The sequence below is a fragment of the Argopecten irradians genome, unplaced genomic scaffold (assembly GCF_041381155.1).
Source record: "Argopecten irradians isolate NY unplaced genomic scaffold, Ai_NY scaffold_0092, whole genome shotgun sequence".
NCBI classification, from domain to species: Eukaryota; Metazoa; Mollusca; class Bivalvia; order Pectinida; family Pectinidae; genus Argopecten; species Argopecten irradians.
This window is the reverse complement of record NW_027187559.1, coordinates 1-7,618: the sequence shown is the minus strand read 5'-3', so window position 1 is coordinate 7,618 and position 7,618 is coordinate 1. Positions and strand designations below refer to the sequence as shown.

At 34.2% G+C, this 7,618-nt stretch overlaps 1 long non-coding RNA gene and 1 pseudogene across 1 annotated transcript; one reads left to right on the top strand and one right to left on the bottom strand.

Moving 5' to 3' along the window:
* Positions 1-2,747: 2,747 nt before the first annotated feature.
* On the bottom strand, positions 2,748-5,341 carry LOC138311711 (uncharacterized; annotated as a pseudogene).
* Positions 5,120-6,969, top strand: LOC138311712 (uncharacterized). Its single transcript, XR_011206726.1, has 3 exons — positions 5,120-5,187; positions 6,413-6,546; positions 6,767-6,969. It is a non-coding gene; the product is annotated as an uncharacterized lncRNA (long non-coding RNA).
* The last annotated feature ends 649 nt before the right edge of the window (positions 6,970-7,618 follow it).

The window sequence follows — 7,618 nt, the reverse complement described above, 5'->3', positions numbered from 1 at the left end:
CTTATTCCTACATATCAATAAAACAATATAACCAATACAGACCGCTAAGTTTGTTAATGTATGCCATTTCAATCATTGTTCATTACTATGTAATCTAGACAAATCATCAAATCAGTCAATGTTAAAATGGGATATCTGGAACATGACTAAATCCGGTGTGAACATAATACAGGCCCACTGCCTTCCCGAAACAAAAAATTAAATGTTTCTCAAAAATAAGTTTAACTTAAGAAAATGCATATCGATGGCATAACTTACAACACCTATCAAATGCGATATTCTTGGTGTAATCTAGTTTAACCAATAAAGATTCGGTAGGGTACTTTGCCGTATATCGCAGTGATAGTCAACTAACACACGTACATATATTTTGTATGACAACGGAGGGGACCACAATGCGATCCGGGTTATGGAAAATAAACTTTTAATTTAGTTTAATTTAATTACCCATAAGGTCATTATAAATGAAGTATTTCTAGTAAGATAATAATTTAGCGATTTTACAAAATTTTCAATCTCGTTTTAAATTCCCATTTTAAAATTAAAAACCGTTTTCAAAAGGAAGTGAGTCTATAAAAGAATGATGATTTGAATATTTGCTTACATAATAATGTTATAAAGAACTGAACTCAACAAAGCTTACACAGGCAATATGTCTTCAGGTAAATTTGACCTGAAAAAATCTTGATCTAAAATTGACCTGAAATTCACATGAAATTCACATGAAATTAAGGTCAATTTCACATGAAGATTTTTTCAGGTCAATTTCAGGTCAATTTCACCTGAAATTGACCTGAAAAAATCTTCATGTAAATTCAGGTCAAAATCTTCATGTGAATTCAGGTCAATTTCAGGTCAATTTCACCTGAAATTTTTTCCATGCGAAATTCAGGTCAATTTCAGGTCAATTTCACCTGAAAAATGCTTCAGATCAATTCACCTGAAAAATTCTCCATGTAAAATTCAAGTCAATTTGAAATTGACCTGAAAATAGCTTCAGGCCAATTTCACCTGAAATTTTTTCCATGTGAAATGAGATCATATTTTAATTCTAAAAATTGACACAATAAAAATCTGAAGATGAACATGATCTGAAATAATCACCATCAAAGTTTAGTCAGTGATTTTTATTACCTGAACCCTTACATTGACTTATACCTTAGAAATACTCCTCTATATAACAGTGATCATAAATTTTAATCAAACAAATGCCAGTGTTGCTTTTACTAGATATCTACATGAAACCTGTACAATATGTACATGTAATTTGTATCTTACAAGCTATTGAGAATTATACTGGAAACTAAGATGATGCAACTGGTAAAAGAGAGACATTTAGTATAAAACTCAATATGTGAAACACATAGGGTATAAATTTCCATGATCTTACATTAATTATTTTTATATTATGTTCATCCAATGTAAGAGAGCTAAATACATGTATTAAATAGATAAATAAACAAATGTACCTGTCAGGTCATTACAAGGAGAAATAATCATTTATTAATCAATTTGTCTTTCAACATGGTCTATATTGCATAGATACTGGAATTTCTGATTTTTCTTTAATCACACACATGCATGATTTTTTACATCTACGGTATGTCAGTATATTATGAGCATGTGTCTGCTTCATTTATAATACATTATACATGTGTACAATAATAATAAACTGTGGCCTTAGAAATAAACCATAATATTACATGTAACAAAGAAAATGGGACTTGTGTAAGACTACAAAACATAACACTGTCATACGTCACAACTCGACTCGCTTACGTCACAGACATTATAAAACAGAATATAATTTTATTCCGGAAATAGTTCGTTTCGGGTTAAATATGGCGCATGCGCAGAAACCACCTGGGGGGACAAACGTCATCTGGGCGTCCTTTGTTTATAGCAACCAAGATGGCGTCGCGGGAATTACAAAATTCTTTTGTTGACAGCATCGCGCTCCCGTCAGGTTTTCCACCTTATAACTCGGTAGCATATGCTTCGATTTTTCAAAGTAAGGATCCAAACATAAATTTCAAGTCATTTATGACTTCATGGTCAATAGAAAGCGGCCAGTTGGGGAGTCAGGCGACGGATGTCATCAGCTGACTTCTGTCAAATCGTACCGATCGATGGATAGAGCTGTCGCACATTACCAGGCAGGGGATGTCCAGCAGATTAAATTTGTGGAGGTATGGATGTTTTTAATAGAAACTTATGTAATTTATATTTAATCGTTAGATATATTCGAAATAATATAATCAAAATTCAAGCGGGCCTAGATTCAGTCGTACGGTGGCCAAGGCTACAGTAGGCCTACACGGTGACCTAATTTTCGGCGATGTTATTGCATTTGTCAATGATGTCAATCTAATTTAAAAGCAAAATTTCAAACCCCATTATTGGTAACAAAGAATATATATAAAAATTATAAACACAAACTGTTTTAAAAAGCATGTCAAAAGAAAAAAAAATACTATGAAAAGGGGCCACAGACAGTGAAGTAGACTAGTCAAGTAATTAACCAAGAGTTATCTTTCTTCCTTCATGATTTGCACTGACAGGATTGGGGAAAAGTTGCATCTATGAAATAAATAATAGTGTTTTTTCATCTATTGTTTTCTTTTTATAGGTTGATACTGATCTAATTTATGGGACAGCAATGGTACTTGCGTCAATGAAAAAAACGAAATATTCTGTCAACATCGCCTTCAAGAATGAAATACCCATTCATGCTTTTTGCCAGTGTCCTATCGGGTAGTACTTAGATTAAATTTTTAAAAAATCACATATTCAACATCAGGTACAAGTTGAATTGATACTATTGTTATTTCACTCTAGGAAAAATGGGTAATTGCTTATACAATAGGCACATCAAGGTTGGTCAACCAGCAAGCAACCTTAAACATTTTGAAGCAATAGGTGCCAAAGTTAAGGGCAACACACCATCAAATAAATGAAACTTTTTCACTCGACCAATGCTTCTTTCAACATGAATTCTCACTTTTGCAATTGATTGTGTCGCAAAAACCTCTTCAACAGTGAACTGTGAATTACCTCGTTTAAAAGGTGGTATATTTAATGAACACTTTCTCTCTCTGAGTAAATCTGATATAGTAAAACCTTTATCAGCCATAACATTATCTCATGGCTCCAATAAATCTAAAAATCCACTCTCTATAACAATACGACGGTCAGATACTTTTCCACCCCAAGCATCTGATACATATGAAATAACACCTGAAGGTGTTATACCAATTAAAAATTTCAAAGTTGCATGATGTTTATAATTTGAATACAACAGATTCTGGTTTACAAGACTTGAAGACCTCTGTACAAAAATTTCAGTACAATAAATAATAATTCTTAAATTTGGGAATGATTTGAAAACTTCAGGCATATTCTGGTTTATTAAGTCTCGAGAAGGATACACATTAATTATTTTCAATTCTTCATATAAAAGACAGATCCATGATACAAATAGATTTGAAAAAGTACTACATGATAAACCAAAGCGATCCGCTATGTCTTGCACAAATAGACTCAATTTCAGTCTCATCAATACTGCCAGCAGTTGATCAACTAATGAAATTGAAACTTTCATTGGCATTTTTCTGTCACCTGGGGTGTTCTGTCCATCCCAGAAAGTCATCTTCTCTGCTTTCATTTTAACGAAGTTAAACAGCCACAAAAATATTCCAAATGTGGGTAAACCCGTATAAAAACGAGTAGTCTTATCATTATTTCTGATTTTATCAACATAAAAAGTCAGTTTTCGTTCTCTTTCTTTGAGAAGGGCGTTTTCCTCTCTCAAACTTACATTGTCTTCCAAGACAGGGTCACATTCCGACTGAATACCTGTTGTTGAGTAAGACTTGTCTGTACATTCTGTATTGTCAGTATCGGTGGAGATGACAAAGTCATGTTGGGCCATGGATTGCCTCAACATTCCTTCTTCTTGCTCCTTTTGAATCTGAGCTGCCTCCTCGAATGTCTACAATTTGAACAAAATATCGCAAATTAAACATCAAAGTTATAATTCATAAGTTTAATATACATTTAATTTATTTTTAGGCCTACTTTTTTTTAGTTTGAATTGTACTGATCTAATCCATTGGCAGATTTCAACCAAAAACATCAGGAAAAATATGAAAATATTATGTGCTGAAAGTGTAGATAATTTGCTATAAGTACATGTCAAATTTGGTTAAAATCTTCAAAGAAAACGGTTTAAAATACATTGTACATGTATGTAGTAAAAAAATGTGGTGTGTCAAAGTACTTTTTGTCCACGTACTGTATCTGTATCAGGTTGGGCACAACCCTGCATATGAGTAACAGTTACCCATTTTAAGGTTAAATAGCTGTGTTTAATTAATAATAACAGCATGCGCTTTATTTTGCTGAATTGTATGACTCAAATGTACACCATGACCTAATTCTAGAAACCCGCGTGTATTTGTTTACATCAATATTACCTGTACAGTATATCGACATTCAGGGATATAATACACCAATATTCGATTTAATTTTCAAAGTTAATTGACTTACTTTACTTAAATTGCGTCTGAATGCCCGATTTGTTCTAGCCGGATTGGTTGCTTTCTGTTGATCTGTCGTACGCGTGCCAGCCGCTGACGAAATGGTCCGAGCATACGAATGAATTAGCAGTCGGTTCCCAGTCCTTGCGATTCAAAGCTTTTATCCAGGATCTTCTTTTATGTCTGTCCATGGGAAATTTGAAAAATTTCACACCTCTTTCTCTTTCCTTTCCGTTAGACCGATTGGTACACCCCCAAACGCTGCAGCCCTTCACCATCTTGAATCGTGTCGTCAATGTAAACAAATCGCAAAAGTTTGTCCCCCAAGCCGTTTGTGCGCATGCGCCAGCAACTATCCCGCAGTTAAGCCGAAATAGATTATATTACCCACTCCAAGCTATATTACTTGTTTCTAAAAAAGATAACGAGGATGTTCAAAATATATCAAGAAATACAGATTATTCATATTGATATTTTAGTAGCATTGATTTGAGAATAATGTATTTGAATTTGAATTAAAACGTATTCATATCGGCGTTTTACTTTTCCGGAATTTCGTTGTTTCGGCAATTATGCTGTGACCTGAAGTGCACGGCGATATTGTGCTCGGCAGACGATCAATGCATTTGACGTTCATGGAATATGCACGGTAAGTTGTGAGTGAAATAACAGACACTATATAGTAAATATAATACATTTTTCACTTATTCAAAAATCTATGTAAAATATCGATGGCCATACTGCAGTGTAGACTGAAATGAAATGCCGAACTGATCAGCGCGGACATTCGTTTTGATATCGCATTCGCGGTGATACCGTGGCCGTTTTCGATTATAAAATACGGAACAACCGGTTCCACCGGTTGTGAAAGTCGTTATTTAGGCCAAAGTTTAAATCCTGACGGACCTGCATTTTTATACAGGTTTACAGGCATGCAAGTCTAAAAACAATGAATATATAAAAAAAAACTATCCAGGCTACTGTACACGTACAGTTTGTACATGTTAGGTCTAATCAGTCATCGAAAACCAAAAATGGAAATGGTCCGTGTTTCAATTTATCTAGTAGCATATACATTTAGACCTACATTGATTCAAGATTTGGCCTGCTTTACAATGAGAATACATGATTTTTACAGCACTTGAGAAACTTGTACATTTACAATATGTTAGGATCTAAGTACACGTATAGACCTGTTTTACAGTACGAGTGCACTGTTACACTGATTACGTAATCAGTTAAACACGTTTATAACGAACACGGTTACAAAGGTTCCCATGATAGGCCTATACATCTGCATTATCTGTATAACGAACTTTGCTAATAACGAAGTGATTCTGCTGGTCCTCAGGGGTTCGTTAGGTTTTAATGTAACTCAACTGTGTTTTACATTACGAGTTTGTATACAGTGAGTGTAACCTTAAATGTTTAGGTCTGTCTTACATATAGTATACGTGTTTATGTAAAGCCAGTTATAGGCCTGTTTTATAGTGAGTTATACATGTATTTTGAAATGAATGGAGTCTGAAAGGATTAACTGATATGGCATCCCTAGCCTTAGCCCGAGATACCCTAGCCGTAACACCAGACTAAGACATTATGACATCTACAACATGTAGGCATATCTTTTATAATCCCCAAGGATTTATAAGCGTCATGTGCGTCCATGTAATGTCTAAACTGTTAAGTCTGGTGTCGTGGCCAGAGTATCACGGTCTAGGTAACCTTATAATCATCCTCAAAACTGCAGGGGTTACTATCAATGACTGTCACGGTGGCGTTACATTATATCCAGCCCTGGCCTATATATCTCCTAGTAAAACTAGAGGCAACATCCACTGCTTTTACTGATATTTTTTGTTGATATTCAACAGTTTTCACTAGGATGGATCTGGATCTGGTGCTTGTGAATTTCAGAACCTAAGCCATGGACTACAGGAGACTTTGCACAGGCGACTATACTGTACATGTGTCCCACAGGACAATATGAATACTAAGAAGCCAGAAGGTAATGTATGTTCATGTAAAATATATATAAGATGTGAAATTTAGTGAAGGAAGTGATAAACATATTGTACAATCATAATTTATATACATGTATATGTGTCTTACACAAACATCACTACATAATAAATAAACTTGTTACACTACTTCTGAATCAGTTACCAATTTAGCATACTGTTATATGCAGCTACGTTTTACCCTGCATTTTCACATCTTTTTTACAGGTGCAAAGAAATGCTAACCAGAGATGCAGGAATTGAAAGAATCGAGGATATTGGATACTGAATGCAGTTCAAAAACATCAATTTCCCGTGTGCAATTTAAAACAATACCTAGCCTGGTATCATCAAACTTGTGATGGCGATGACTGTGTTCCTTTGGCTTGTATTATATAAAATTGTTAGTCCCAGACTCCTGACAATATAGTACATGTACATACAGAGTATACTGTAATATTTTAATAGTGAGTGGTATAAGTGTAATTTGAATATGTACCATCACAGAATGACTTTGGTATATAGATATTGGAGTGCATTTGATGTTTATTAATAAATTTGACACTAATTTAATGTTATCTTTCTTTTAATTATTCTGCAGGCATCCTTCATTGTGTCGGACAGCACTAGTGTATTCATTTTCTATTATTGAGAGTGTACCGATACATGTAATCGATACATGTAAACGATCTACAGAGAAAACTGACAGGAATAACCACCTAATTTGCATATGAAGATTTTGACGTAAATTCACATGAAGATTTTTTCAGGTCAATTTCAGGTGAAATTCAGGTCAATTTCACCTCAATTTCAGGTAAAATTGACCTGAAAAAAATCTTCATGTGAATTCAGGTCAAATTCTTCACCTGAATTTGACCTGGAAATTTCTTCATGTGAAATTCAGGTCAATTTCAGGTCAATTTCGTATGAATTTCAGGTCAATTTCAGGTCAAGATTTTGACCTGAAATGACTTTTTTGCTCTTTTCAGGTCAATTTGACCTGAAAAAAATTTCACCTGAAATTGACATGAAAATGACCTGAATTTACCTGAAGACATATTGCCTGTGTATATATATCAA